Source organism: Panthera pardus, unplaced genomic scaffold (genome assembly GCF_024362965.1).
Source record: "Panthera pardus isolate Hobbes unplaced genomic scaffold, ASM2436296v1 HiC_scaffold_3, whole genome shotgun sequence".
NCBI lineage: Eukaryota > Metazoa > Chordata > Mammalia > Carnivora > Felidae > Panthera > Panthera pardus.
The window spans coordinates 41,438,039-41,454,015 of NW_026526876.1; the positions used below are offsets into that span (position 1 = coordinate 41,438,039).

General features: G+C 38.4%; 1 long non-coding RNA gene across 4 annotated transcripts in view; it reads left to right on the forward strand.

Annotated features, from left to right (window-relative positions):
- LOC128774254 (uncharacterized) overlaps positions 1-15,977 on the forward strand; it is a 179,508-nt gene that overhangs the window by 45,337 nt on the left and 118,194 nt on the right. For all 4 annotated transcript variants that reach the window (XR_008418790.1, XR_008418788.1, XR_008418789.1 and 1 more), the window contains one exon: positions 9,097-9,182. This is a non-coding gene — a long non-coding RNA (uncharacterized LOC128774254). The remainder of the gene's footprint in view (positions 1-9,096; positions 9,183-15,977) is intronic.

Below are 15,977 nucleotides of genomic sequence, written 5' to 3' on the forward strand. Positions count from 1 at the left end.
ATATATATATATATATACACACACACACACACACACACACACACACACCCCACTTCTTCTTTATGCATTCATCTATCGATGGACATTTGGGCTGTTTCCATACTTTGGCTATTGTTGATAGTGCTGCTATAAACATGGGGGTGCATATGTCCCTTCGAAACAGCATACCTGAATCCCGTGGATAAATGCCTAGTAGTGCAATTGATGGCTTGCAGGGTAGTTCTATTTTTAGTTTTCTGAGGAACCTCCATACTGTTTTCCACCAGCTTGCATTGCCACCAACAATGCAAAAGAGATCCTCTTTCTCCACAATCTCGCCAACGTCTGTTGTTGCCTGAGTTGTTAATGTTAGCCATTCTGACAGGTGTAAGGTGGTATCTCATTGTGGTTTTGATTTGTATTCCCCTGATGATGAGTGATGTTGAGCATTTTTTCAAGTGTCAGTTGGCCACCTGGATGTCTTCTTTGGAGAAGTGTCTATTCATGTCTTTTGCCCATTTCTTCACTGGATTATTTGTTTTTTGGTTGTTGAGTTTGATAAGTTCTTTATAGATTTTGGATACTAACCCTTTATCTGATGTGTCATTTGCAAAAATCTTCTCCCATTCCATCAGTTGCTTTTTAATTTTGCTGATTGTTTCCTTTGCTGTGCAGAAGCATTTTATTTTGATGAGGTCCCAGTAGTTCATTTTTGCTTTTGTTTCCCGTGCCTCCAGAGACGTGTTAAGTAAGAAGTTGCTATGGCCAAGATCAAAGAGGTTTTTGCCTGCTTTCTCCTTGAGGATTTTGATGGCTTCCTGTCTTACATTGAGGTCTTTCATCCATTTTGAGTTTATTTTTGTGTATGGTGTAAGGAAGTGGTCAAGGTTCATTCTTTTGCATGTCGCTGTCCACTTTTCCCAGCACCACTTGCTGAAGAGACTGTCTTCATTCCATTTTATATTCTTTCCTGCTTTGTCAAAGATAAGTTGGCCATATGTTTGTGGGTCCATTTCTGGGTTCTCTATTCTGTTCCATTGATCTGAATGTCTGTTCTTGTGCCAGTACCATACTGTCTTCATGATTACAGCTTTGTAGGATAGCTTGAAGTCTGGGATTCTGATGCCTTCTGCTTTGGTTTTCTTTTTCAAGATTGCTTTGGCTATTCAGGGTCTTTTGTGGTTCCATACACATTTTAGGATTATTTTTTCTAGCTCTGTGAAGAATGCTGGTATTACTTTGATAGGGATTGCATGGAATATGTAGATTGCTTTGGGTAGTATCTACATTTTCACAATATTTGTTCTTCCTATCCAGGAGCATGGAATCGTTTTCCATTTCTTTGTGACTTCTTCAATTTCTCTCATCAGTTTTCTATAGTTTTCAGTGTATAGATTTTTCACCTTTTTGGTTAGATTTATTCCTAGGTATTTTATGGATTTTGGTGCAACTGTAAATGGGATCAATTTCTTGATTTCTCTTTCTGTCGCTTCATTGTTGGTGTATAGGAATGCAACCAATTTCTGTGGGTTGGTTTTATATCCTGCAACTTTGCTGAATTTATGAATCAAATGTAGCAGTTTTCTGGTGGAATCTTTTGGGTTTTCCATATAGAGTATCATGTCATCTGCGAAGAGTGAAAGTTTGACCTCCTCCTGGTCGATTTGGATGCCTTTTATTTCTTTGTGTTGTCTGATTGCAGAGGCTAAGACTTCCAATGCTATGTTGAATACGAGTGGTGAGAGTGGACATCCTTGTCTTGTTCCTGACCTTAGGGGGAAAGCTGTCAGTTTTTCCCCATTGAGGATGGTATTAGTGTTGGGTTGTTCATATATGGCTTTTATGATCTCGAGCTATGCTCCTTCTATCCCTACTTTCTTGAGGTGTTTTGTCAAGAAAGGATACTGTATTTTGTCAAATGCTTTCTCTGCGTCTATTGAGAGGATCATATGGTTCTTGTCCTTTCTTTTATTGATGTGATGAATCATGTTAATTGTTTTGCAGATATTGAACCAGCCCTGCATCCCAGGTATAAATCCCACTTGGTCGTGGTGAATAATTTTTTAATGTATTGTTGGGTCTGGTTGGCTAATATCTTGTTGAGGATTTTTGCATCCATATTCATCAAGGAAATTGGTCTATAGTTCTCCTTTTTAGTGGGGTCTCTGTCTGGTTTTGGAATCAAGGTAATGCTGGCTTCATAGAAAGAGTTTGGAAGTTTTCCTTCCATTTCTATTTTTTGGAACAGTTTCAAGAGAATAGGTGTTAACTCTTCCTAAGTGTTTGGTAGAATTCCCTTGGAAAGCGATCTGGCCCTGGACTCTTGTTTTTTGGCAGATTTTTGATTACTAATTCCATTTCCTTACTGGTTATGGGTCTGTTCAAATTTTCTATTTCTTCCTGTTTCAGTTTTGGTAGTGTATATGTTTCTAGGAATTTGTCCATTTCTTCCAGATTACCCATTTTATTGGCATATAATTGCTCATAATATTCTCTTATTATTGTTTTTATTTCTGTTGTGTTGGTTGTGATCTCTCCTCTTGCATTCTTGCTTTTATTTATTTGGGTCCTTTTCTTTTTCTTTTTATCAAACTGGCTAGTGGTTTATCAATTTTGTTCATTCTTTCAAAGAACCAGCTTCTGGTTTCATTAATCTGTTCTACTGGGTTTTTTTGGTTTTTTTTTGGTTTCGATAGCATTAATTTCTGCTCTAATCTTTATTATCTCCTGTCTTCTTCTGGCTTTGGGTTTTATTTGCTGTTCTTTTTCCAGCTCCTTAAGGCATAAGGTTAGGTTGTGTATCTGAGATCTTTCTTCCTACTTTAGGAAGGCCTGGATTGCTATATACTTTCCTCTTATGACCACCTTTGCTGCATCCCAGAGGTTTTGGGTTGTGGTGTTATCATTTTCATTGACTTCCATGTACTTTTTAGTTTCCTCTTTAACTGCTTGGTTAGCCCATTCATTCTTTAGTAGGATGTTCTTCAGTCTCCAAGTATTTGTTACCTTTCCAAATTTTTTCTTGTGGTTGATTATGAATTTCATAGCATTGTGGTCTAAAAATATGCATGGTATGATCTCGATCTTTTTGTGCTTACTTGGGGCTGATTTGTGTCCCAGTGTATGGTCTATTCTGGAGAATGTTCCATGTGCACTGGAGAAGAATGTATATTCTGCTCCTTTAGGATGAAATGTTCTGAATATATCTGTTAAGTCCATCTGGTCCAGTGTATCATTCAAAACCATTGTTTCCTGGCTGATTTTTTGAGTAGATGATCTATCCATTGCTGTGAGTGGGGTGTTGATGTCTCCTACTATTATGGTATTACTATCGATGAGTTTCTTTATGTTTGTGATTAATTGATGTATATATTTGGGTGCTCCACATTTGGCACATAAATGTTTATAATTGTTAGGTCTTCTTGGTGGATAGACCCCTTGATTATGATATAATGCCTTTCTGCATCTCTTGATACAGTCTTTATTTTAAAGCCTAGATTGCATGATATAAGTATGGCTACTCCGGCTTTCTTTTGTTGACCATTAGCATGATAGATGGTTCTCCATCCCCTTATTTTCAATCTGAAGGTGTTTTTAGGTCTAAAGTGGGTCTCTTGTAAACAGCATATAGATGGATCTTGTTTTCTTATCCATTGTGTTACCCTAAATCTTTAAATTGGAGCATTGAGTCCATTGATGTTTAGAGTGAGTACTGAAAGATATGAATTTATTGCCATTATCATGCTTGTAGAGTTGGAATTTCTGGTGGTGTTCTCTGGTCCTTTCTAATCTTTGTTGCTTTTGGTATTCATTTATATATATATATACATACATATATATATATATATATTTTATACATACATACATATACATACATATATATATATATATATATTTTTTTTTTTTGTTTATCCTTTCTTTCCTGAGAGAGTCCCCCTTAAAATTTCTTGCAGGGCTGGTTTAGTGGTCACAAACTCCTTTAATTTTTGTTTGTCTGGGAAACATTTTTATCTCTCCTTCTATTTTGAATGACAGCCTTGCTGGATAAAGAATTCTTGGCTGCATATTTTTCTGATTCAGCACACTGAATATATCCTTCCACTCCTTTCTGGCATGCCAAGTGTCTGTGGATAAGTCTGCTGCAAACCTGATCTATCTTCCCTCGTAGGTAGGGGACTTTTTTTCCCTTGCTGCCTTCATGATTCTCTCCTTGCCTGAATATTTTGCGAATTTGACTCTAATATGCCTTATCGATGGTCAGTTTTTGTTGAATCTAATGGGGATGCTCTGTGCTTCCTGGATTTTGATGTCTGTGTCTTTCCCCAGGTTAGGAAAGTTTTCCACTACGATTTGCTCACATAACCCTTCTACCCCTATTTCTCTCTCTTCCTCTTCTGGGACCCCTATGATTCTGATGTCGTTCCTTTTTAATGAGTCACTGATTTCTCTAATTCTTAAATAGTGCTCTTTTGCCTTAATCTCCCTCTTTTTTTCTGCTTCATTATTATCTATATGTTTGTTCTCTATATCGCTGATTCTGTTCTGCCTCATCCATCCTTGCTGCTGCTGCATCCATCCATGATTGCAGCTCAGTTATAGCATTTTTTATTTAATTCTGGCTATTTTTTACTTCTTTTATCTCTGCAGAAAGGGATTCTAATCTATTTTTGACTCCAGCTAGTATTATTATCGTGATTCTAAGTTCTGGTTCAGACATCTTGCTTGTATCTGTGTTGGTTAAATCTCTGGCTGTCTTTTCTTCGTGCTCATTCTTTTGGGGTGAATTCCTTTGTTTTGTCATTTTGAAGGGAGAAAAAGAATTAATGAGGTAGAAAAAATGAAATTAAAAAAATTAGAGTTAAAAAAATTAAAATTAAAAATTACACACACACACACACACACACACACACACACACACACACACAAATCGAATAAATGATGCTAGATCCTAGATGTGTTTTGGTCTGGGTGTTGAAAGTGGTTTGACAGATTAGAGGAAATAAAGGGGGGGAGGAAATTGTTTGAGAATTTGAAAAAATGAATACACTGAAGTAGATTAAAGTACCCTGATGGGGGTAAAATAGAATTTGAAAAAATGTACACAAAAGTAAAGAATATAGTAGAAAAAAATAAAAATATTTTAATAAAAGTTAAAAATAAATATGATTCTTTTCTTTTTATGTATTTAAGAAAAAAGAAGAGAAACTAAAAAGAGAATAAAGATTTTTTAAAAAGGTAAAAGATTAAAAAAAAGAAAAACAGGAAATCGTTTGAAAATTTGAAAAAGTGAATACATGGTGTAGACTAAAATAAAATGATGGAAGTAAAATAGAATTTGAAAAAATTACCTAAAAGCAAAAATATAGTAAAAAATTAAATAAAAATATTTTAATAGAAATTGAAAGTAAAAATGAAGTTTTTCTCTTTCTGCATTCAAGAAAAAGAAATGAAAAAGCGAAAAAAAGAAAAAGAAAGAAAAAGAAGGAAATTGTTTGAAAATTTTAAAAGGTGAATACACTGAAGTAGACTAAAATAAAATGATGGAAGTAAAATAGAATTTGAAAAATTTTACACAAAAGTAAAAAATGTAGTGATAAAAATTAAAGAAAATATTTTTAATAAAAATGAATTTTTCTCTCTCTGTATTCAAGAAAAAGAAAAGAAGTGTAAAAGAGAAAAAGAAAAAAAAAAGAAAGAAAATTGAATAGATGAACCTGCCAGCAGATTGAAGTAGGACTGAAATTACTTAGTTTTCCCCTAGAGGTCAGTCTGTGTAGCACTTTATAGTCCATAAACTAAGCTGGCGGTGAGACTTGTGTTCTTGAAGAGCAAAGTTGGCCCAGTTGGGCGGGTCTCAGTGTAACAGCTCTGCTCTCCACTAGGTGGCATTGCTAGCCTACTGGGGTGGATTGTTGCGGTGCTTCTAGTTGTGTATGTACATGCAAGGGAGTGGTGAAAATGGTGCCACCCAGCTACCCACTGTTCTCCCGGATCAGCAATTGCGCACCTGTCCTCTGTCTTTAGCTCTCATCCACTCCCCGCTTTTTCACTCTCTGCGACCAGGCCCCAGGCAGTATCTCTCTCCCGAGTTTTGTGTCAAATGCGGCTATTTTCCCCGGCCCCTTACTTCTGAAGGCCTACAGCTTTGACCCCTTCCACCCCTCTGCGGAAGGGTCTCACCGAGCAATGGCTGAATACCGGCTGCACCCAGGAACGCCCCAGAATAAGTTCACGAGATAGTATAGCAGCAGCTTTTCAGGGATTATGGAAAATCACAACACATATCTGGAACCAGGCTTCACCCTTAACAGCCTTGCCCCAGCACTAGCGAATGTGGCCGCCTTCCGGGGTCTGCTGGGACCAGGTAACTTCAACAGTCTCTACCAAATGTCCTTCCTGCAGTGGAGCCGCTTTCCCCTGTGTGGCCTGAGAACCTCCTGGACCCCACTCTGTTCCTGGGGATTCACCTTTCCCACCAGAACACTGCCAGGTATTGAGCTGCAGAGTTGCAGACTTTGCGCTCCCCTTGTTTACAGTCTTAATGAAATTTAAACCCTCTCCTTTCTCTTTTCTCCTTTCTCCTTTCTCTTTTCTCCTTTCTCCCTTTTCAGTTTAGTCCCTGTAGCCATTTCCAATTTTCCACTTTCTCTCCAGCTCCTATTGGGGAGGGGTGCTTTTCCCGTATTCTCCACCCCTGTCTCTGTCTTCTCTCCACCCGCAAAAGCACCTCCCTTCCTGCGGCTTCTCACTTCCCAAGTTCCCCTCTCTGCGCTGCATACCTGCTGAATTCTGTGGTTCGGTTTGTGCAGATTTTTGTGTTAGTCCTCCAATCAGTTTTCTAGGTGTGTAGGATGGTTTAGTGTTGGTCTGACTGTAATTCGTGGATGTGAGACACATAAAAAACTTCCATGCTGTTCCACCATCTTGGCTCCTCCCTACATCCTTCATGTTTAAAAAATTCTTTATAGATACCTACAAAATTAAATTGTCAAAGTTCTCTCCCTTCTAATCCTTCTGAACTGTACATTTAAATAGCTTTTAATAAAATGTTTATTTATTTTGAGAGAGAGAAAAAATGAGCAGAGGAGGGGCAGAGAGAGAGGGAGAGAGAATCCCAAGCAGGCTCCATGCTGTCTGTAAAGAGCCTGATGCAGGTCTTGATCTCATGAACCTTGTGATCATGACCTGAGCCAAAATCAAGAGTCAGAAGCCTAGCCAACTGAGGCACCCAGGTGCCCATAAATAGCTCTCTTAAAGTGTCAATTTAATTATGCCACTTTCCTTCATAATCACCTAACTCTGAATTTCTGCAAATTAAAAGTATGTTTTAAAGCCCTCTTGGGGCGCCTGGGTGGCTCAGTCGGTTAAGCGTCCGACTTCGGCTCAGGTCACGATCTCGCGGTCTGCGGGTTCGAGCCCCGCGTCGGGCTCTGGGCTGATGGCTCAGAGCCTGGAGCCTGCTTCCGATTCTGTGTTTCCCTCTCTCTCTGCCCCTCCCCCATTCATGCTGTGTCTCTCTCTGTCTGAAAAATAAATAAACGTTAAAAAAAAATTTTAAAGCCCTCTATATGTCAGTTGTCCAAATGTATCTCTTTTTACTCTTCAAAACACAGGTAAGCATGTCTGTTTTAGTTAAGTCTATCTTCTCAGTGTTCTCTAAGAAATTTTATAGAACTCTGTGTTGGCACTATGATGCATCACTCAGATCCTTCTTCAAGGAAAAACATTTTGCCCCCATTGTTTGGAGTGCTGTCCTAAAACCACTTCAGCTGTCAGTGCACTCAGGGCTCACATCAGCTGCAAATCTTCCCTGCCCAAGGTAGCAGCCTTGCTTCAATAGCCCATTTCCAATGACCAGTTAAAGAGGAAGTATAGAGTAGTACCAGCCACTTTTTAAATATCTTGATTAAGATATTCTACACATCACAAAATAGGCTTACTAAAGGGGTAAACTTCAACTATTTTTGTAAATGTATAGTTATGCAACCATCACCACCATTCAGTTTAGAACATTGACATACCTCAGAAAGAACCCTTTTGTGGAATTAGAGTCAATCCTCACTCCTACTGTAAGTCCTGAGCAACCATTAATCATCTTTCTCTCTTTGTATATTTGCTTTTTCTGGAAATCTCTTATAAATGTAATCCTATAAATGAAGTATTCAGCTGTCCTTATCTTAATCCATTCTCTTCAACACAGCCAGAGTTGTATTTCTAAAGCACTTATCATTATATCCCCATGATTATACCTTTTTTTAAAGTTTATTTATTTATTCTGAGTGGGGGGAGGGCAGAGAGAGAGGGAGAGAGAATCCCAAGTAGGCTCAGTACTGTCAGTGCAGAGCCTGATGCGGGGCTCGATCTAACAAACCATGAGATCATGACCTGAACTGAAACCAAGAGTCAGACGCTTAATCCACTGAGCCACACGGGTGCCCCTGATTATACCTTTTAATGCATCTTCTTTTCTAGATAGTCTGAAATCTGTTTTACATATAACATGGGAGCCTTTTCATTATCTGACTAGAACTAACATTCTCATTCCATTTCTAATTACACTATTACATTTCAGGCAAGTTTGTGACATCATATCTACTTCTTATCTTCCAACATTCTCAAATATCTCTTTATCTAGGTATTCTTCTCTGACTCAACATGATATTAAGTTCTTTTTATTTGGTACACAATTATTTTTCATTCTTACTTAGACCACACTGTGTTTCAATTATCATTTGAATATGTCTGTCTTCTACATAGTGAACTTTTTGAGAACAGGGGCCAGGACTTCTGCAAATTTTTACTTTTGATATAGCAAATCTCCTGATCCACAATAGGTACTAGATGAATATTTTCTAAATGAATGAATAAAAATTTAAATTAGTATATTGATGAGCTTGGAGTACAAGGAAAAAGGAATAAGTTGTTCCTGAGAATTGATTATCTGCATTTAAGTCAATGCACTTGATCCTGAAATTTATAATAATTAATACAGAACAACACATGTTATAGTTTCCGAACTGCTGTGTACTTTCTGTCTGTCTGACAAGCAATTTGGTTTTCATGATGTATAAATTGTCAATAATATTTTACTTTGGGCTCTTGAAATTTTTCTAACAGGGCAGAATCAAACTACAGCCAACTTATGGTGAGGAGCTCTTCAAACCATTACTGAAATTGCCATTAAGATACAACTGTTGCACAAGGTATTTAAAAGAATGTCAAAGACTATGCTTCTCAGTTACAGAAACCAGGCTTATCACCTTTAGAAACCATTGAGGGTATTCAAATTCTCTCCCTGTCACTTTCTTTTAATGCTTATTTATTTTGAGAGAGAGAGAGAGAGAGAGAGAGAGAGAATTCCTTACTGGGCATGGATGAGGGGCTCAATCTCATGACCCTAGGATTATAACCTGAGCCGAAATCAAGAGTTGGATGCTTAACTACTTGAGCTACCCACATGCCTCTCTCCCTGTCACTTGTAGGCAGAAGAATTATTTTCACATCAGCTGCTTTATCCTGGCTACATGGACAGAACCAACACATTGAAGACCAAGTTTAATTCATTCATCCCCAAGACGAACATAAAGACTATCTGTTGTGATACTAAATTCAAAAGTATACTCCAATCAAAAATAGTTTTGCTTTATCTTTTATGCATACATACAACACCATAATATATATTCAGCAAAGATGTATTACAGTTTCTGTTGTATCCAAGGATATAAAACACATAGCTATTCCAGTGATGGTGCCTTTCAGTTCTTTCTGTAAAGCTTGTTTGTACATGTATGTTTTCATGGACAGACTGCAAGTTAAAAAGCTTATATTCTGTCATTTTCAGTGTCAAATGCATCCAATATCAAACATATCAAGGCTGATCACATCATTATAAATTGCTGATAAGGCTTCTTGTTACCCTTCTGTCACCACTGTCACAAATTACCACAAACTTAGTGGCTTATAACATCCATTTATTATCTCCCAGTTTCATGCTGAGATGTCTAAGCACAAGGAGACTCAGTCGGACCCACTGTGCAGAGCTTCACAAGGTCTAAATCAAAATGCTGGCTGAGCTGACCTCTTATCTAGAAGCTCTGGGGAAGACTCTGCTTCCATAGACCATCAGGTCGTTGGAAGAATTCAGTTCCTTGTCATTTTAATTCATTTTTAAACGAACTAGAGCATGTTGAATCCCTGTTCTTAAAATCTCTGACGTCGTCTTCTGCTACCAGCCAGAGAAAAATCTTGTAAGGACTCATGTGATTATATTAGGTCCAGTTGGATAATCCAGGATAATCTTACAATATTACAGTCAAGTAATTGATACTTTTACTTAGATCTTCAAGATCCCTTTCACTCTGTATTTGCAGGAGTAACACCAGGGGATCAAGATTATGGGGGTAAAATTCTTCCTCCTACTGGCTCTTAAGTGGAAATGATGTAAGAAATTAATTGCACATGAAGTTCTTTCATTATTTTAAAAGTTATTGCCCCAGTAGCCTGTTGATACCAACCATAAAGACAAATGAGGCTTATATTTACTGTGATTACTTCTGGGCACATGTCTTCACCTTCTAACCTCCAGCAAGACATCTGTAATCCAATAAAGAATGCAAATGGGGATATTGGACTTGTTATTGACAGTTTACATGTGCTTGTTGAGGATAGCGTCAATAGCCTCTGTTGAATCATTGGATTTAGGAGTGATTATTCCCGCTTGCTAATGACTCCATGCAATATTTTTTGTAAGTGAGTTTTGAAAAGCTTTGCCTTTGCACTGGTAGCAAAATATAGTGAGAGCTCTAAAATTTTCTCTTCATCTAAGGATATTTGAATTTATGCATATCATCCATAACAGATAGTATGTGCTTCGCTTAAGTGAAAGTGGCAAAACCAGCAGAATTTGATTTCAAGATGAAATAGGAAATAATTATTACAACCTGGGTTTAATTTAGATTGCATTTTAGCATCCTAAAGATCTTTTCATATATACTACATTAAAACTGAAATAAATGGGGGCGCCTGGGTGGCGCAGTCGGTTAAGCGTCCGACTTCAGCCAGGTCACGATCTCGCGGTCCGTGAGTTCGAGCCCTGCGTCAGGCTCTGGGCTGATGGCTCGGAGCCTGGAGCCTGTTTCCGATTCTGTGTCTCCCTCTCTCTCTGCCCCTCCCCCGTTCATTCTCTGTCTCTCTCTGTCCCAAAAATAAATAAAAAACGTTGAAAAAAAAAATTAAAAAAAAAAACTGAAATAAATGAAGCCTATACAAGTGCTAGTTTTATTTTTCCTCAAAGAAGTATTCTTACCTTCACCTTATATATTTTCTATCAAAGGCAGTAGATGAAGTTTATCTCTTTGTTTCTTGAAATCATAAGTGTTAACTCAGATTATTTAATATATATTAGGTGTATGTACAGTGTTCTTAGGGTAGATCAGTGTTTCCAACAGAATATTTTCAATACCTTTTACTGTACTAAATAAAGGAAAATTTTGACTCAGAGAGTGGAAGAATTTGACTGAAGCCAAAACCTGATGCCTTCTGACTCAGCTTTGCCTCTAGATTTGGGGGTTAGAAAGTCTGCAGGATTTGGCCATTGGGAGGCAATTAGAAGGTGAATTTAAAGAACAGATAAGCAGTAGAGATGTAAGTCACTCTGAGGGCAGGAGGTTTCACCTAAGTGGATTTTGGAGAAATGGAACTAAGTCATCTCTTATAAGTTTAGCAGCCATGAAACAAGAGGTCATGTGCCAGGATGAGGAGGGAAGGAAGGACACGGGAAGGTGTGAAAATGTTTGCAGCCATAGAACAAGCAACAGAGAGAAGGATATAGAGGAAGTTGGAGCAAAGTCAGAGAAGAGATAGAAGAGAATAAAATCAGGAAACTTCAGTGAAGAAATTTTCTGTAGAAAAGAGACAGAATACTTGTCATTTCAAAGCAGAGGAGGGTTCATTTGATAGTTTGCACTGCATGAACTTTATCACTTAGGTGAAGCTAGGAGGGAAGAGGATCTATGGAAACTGAGTCTTTTGCACTTCATAGATGCCACCGAGGGATGACAACACCCATATATATGTAGAAGATGAATTAGTGCATTAGTTACGAGTTCAGGTACTATAGTCAGACTGCATATAAATCCTGGTTCTTACCATTTCGGTTATTGACATAAATTTCACACGTCATAAAATCAACCCATAGAAGTATGCAGTTCCGTGTTTTTAGTATATTTACAGAACTGTGTGCAACCATCACCACAACCTAATTTTAAACATGGCATCCCAGAAAAGAACCCATTAACAGTCATTAGCCTTTCCCTCCTCTTCTCCCACAGCTGGGTCCCAACCCCTGGCAAGCACTGACCTACTTTGAGTTGTTACAGATTTTTCTATTCATGGCTGTCTACACGAAAGCAGTCATGCACTACAGTCTTTTGTGGAGGCTTCTTTCACATACTGTAGTGGATTCAAGGTTTACCACCTTGTAGCATGTATCAGAACTTCATTCCTTTTTATTTCTGTATCATATTCCATTTTATGGATGTACTATATTTTGTTTATCCATTCATCAGTTGATAGACTTTTAGATTATTTCCAATTTTGGCTTTTATAAATAATGCTGCTATGAACATTTCCTGTAAGTTTTGTATGGACATGTTTCATTTCTCTTGGATGTAACTTAGGAATGAATTGCAGAGTCATGTGGTAATTATAGGTTTTCCAAAAAGGTTTATCATTTACCCTTTGTTTTATTTTAATTTTTTTAACGTTCATTTATTTTTGAGAGAGAGAGACAGAGACAGTGTGTGAGCAAGAGAGGAGCAGAGAGAGAGGGAGACGCAGACTCCAAAGCAGGCTCCAGGCTCCGAGCTGTCAGCCCAGAGCCCAATGTGGGGCTGGAACTCATGGATTGTGAGATCATGACCTGAACCTAAGTCGGACACTTGACTGACAGAGCCACCCAGGCGCCCCACTATTTACTCTTGTATATTATTTAACATCACTGAGATTCAGACTCCTGATCTTAAACTGGATGCGGTAATTGTACCTATTTCCTAGGATTTGAGGGAGGATTAGATTATATAAGTAATATGAAACTTGGCACATAAAAAGTGAGTAGGAGAGTACTTTTATTTTTACAACATGACTGGGTACAGTAACAACAAAAAGTTTTCTGGTGTCTATGGTGTGTGTGTGTGTGTGTGTGTGTGTGTGAGAGAGAGAGAGAGAGAGAGAGAGAGGGAGAGAGAGATTAACTGTAATTTGCTAGAAGGCAGTTTCAGTGTGGCTGTTGCACATGTTTTCTAGTTATGTCCCTGTTAGATCCCTGTAAGTATTTTTAAAATTTCCTTTTAGAATTTCTTACTGTTCCAAATATCTCTCACTTTTGAATTGGTCATTATCGCCTCACCTATTCACTCCCATCTTTGTCTATCCATCTAGAACTAACTCTGAACCATCATAAACCATCCATCAACCCTCTGAGCCCCTGGTAACCATCCACTTCTATCTGGGAGACTTTGGTCTCAACTTGGCACTGTCTCCCTTCATTTTACTTTTTTTCTGAGCATCGACATATCCAGGTCTATACTAAGATGATTTTAGCAAACAATCCACATTCCTGTCCTTAGCTATCCCAGACCACACCCAGTAAGTAGATGTGGGAAAGAGGATAATGCCTCAACTTTCAACATGACTAAGGGGGGGGGGGGAGTAAAAACAAAACAAATAAGCCAGTCGTATTAAAGACCTAAAAGCAGATTAAAATTACTGAGTTATTTATCTATTTGCCTTCCATTTTCTCAATATAAAGTATTTCGCATGGGTATTCTTTCAATAAGAGCTTGAGTCATTGTAGAGCTAATATGTCTCCCTGGAGGTTATTATATTTTGACTTTTGGCATTTTCTGGATTATGCTATTTTTGTGTTTTAGCTCTTCAGGGTATTTATACCACTTCCGAATTCTATTCAAACTCCTTAACCGAATGCAGGATGGCCTTTTGTGGCCTCGCCCCCCGTGTACCTCTGTCTACCTAGTTCAGACACACAGGCCACAATTCAGCTGAAACAGAGAACTTCCAGCTCCCCCTGAGCCCTGTGCAATATTCTCTTCCTCTCTGAATCTTATCACATCCTGCAATCTCTCTCAGGAACACTCTTCCTGGGGCTTAAACGTTGTCTTGACAGGGGCACTCTGAGTAAGGAGAAAATAAACTCTTGTAGCATGTTAATTCAGATTCAGATTTGGGAAGGGCATTAGAAAGAAGTGATAGATCAAGTACAAAGTAAGGACATAAGGACATGTCCTACAGGTTATGGCAAGGGATCCTTATTAGCGTGTTCACTTTTTTCTTTTTTTCTTTTCTTTTTTTTTTTTTTTTAATCTTGGCCTGTTTAGCCAACGCCCCAGGAGTTCTCTTTTTCTCCAGTGACTTACTCAGTGTCCTCTCTCCATCTCGCCATACACCGTTTCCTCCCTGCTACACACAGGAATCAAAGTGATTGCTGCCGCACTTAAATTCTCTCTGTTGGCTCCCAGGAGGAACATCAACCCCCTGGTGTGACCACTCCACTCTCAATGATCTGGTTCCTGGGTCAACCCCCAGCCTCATTTTTCACCATGTTTTATGTGCACACGCAATTTTAGTCATCATGAATCCAACTTGTTCTCTCCTGACTCGTGATTTTGTGCCTTTCCACATTCTTCTTTCTGGAATTGTGCCATGTGGCATCCTAAGCACTAGAGACTTGCAGTAAGTAAAGTCCTGTTCTTTTGCTACCTGAATCAATTCCAAATCTCACCCCATCTGCTCATATTCTGTCTCTATATTGTAGCATTTACTGCCTTTTTTACTCTATATTGTTTGTCTTCTGCTCTACATGAGACTTCCTTGAGTATGAGGATTTTATGTCTTTTATAGTTGTACATTCAGGACTTTATGTAGAGAGTGTGGGACGTAATAAATACTCAACAAAGGATTGCTAAGCCACAGTGAATTAGGACTGAGGATTCCAGGACTCCCAGCATCAATACTGACTCAGTCTAACTTGGGCTGATGCTTGACTAGATTAACTAAGTAGGTATCCAAGCCATACAGGACCCCTAGAATGAGGTTAACAAGGCCCCACGGGTCTCAGCAAAGGGAGTCATGCAGTGAGATAGTCAGCACTGCTAATTAGGATGTATGCAATGTTTACTCCATCTTCTCGTCGTGTTTGCTTCTGTGAGCATATTTCCTCGCAGAATGGAAGGGGTGGGATTAGACAGTCCCTTGGGTCTCTTTCATCTTTACTACCCTGTTGATGAAATCAATTGGAAAAGAAATCGTTGCATTGTTTTGAAACTGTAAAAGCAACTACCATAGTGAAAAGAGGAACTGTATGCTTGGGACAGATACAGAAACACTGAGAAAATTCATCCTTTTTTTTATTATTAAATTTTTTTTAATGTTTATTTATTTGAGAGAGAGAGAGAGAGGAGCAGAGAGAGAGAGAGGGACACACAGAATCTGAAGCAGGTCCCAGGCTCTGAGCTGTCAGCATAGAGCCTGATGCTGGGCTGGAGCCCATGGACCGTGAGATCATGACCTGAGCTAACGTCATACACTCAACCTACTGAGCCACCCAGGTGCCTCAATCCATCCATTTTTGATGTCAATTTGATAGAGTTGTTCAAACACATCTCCTCCTTACTGTTTAGTATTCATTGACCACTATGGGCATGAAATCATGATTTTTTTGACTCTAGAGTTCGAAGCCACTTCTGTTTTAAGTTGTTCTTAGATAAAAATAAGGTAAATAACTTACAGACTTTTAAAAAAGAAATGCATTATTAATTACTATTTGCATGGATTAACTATGGAGAATTTTTTGTTTACTTGATAAACTTTATCTAATATATTCTTAAAGATTTCTTACCCTGACATGTGTTCTCCCCACTCACACACCCTGACTGTAATTAAAGAAAACAAAGTGGCTTTAGAGTCATGGGAATTTAGAGGAG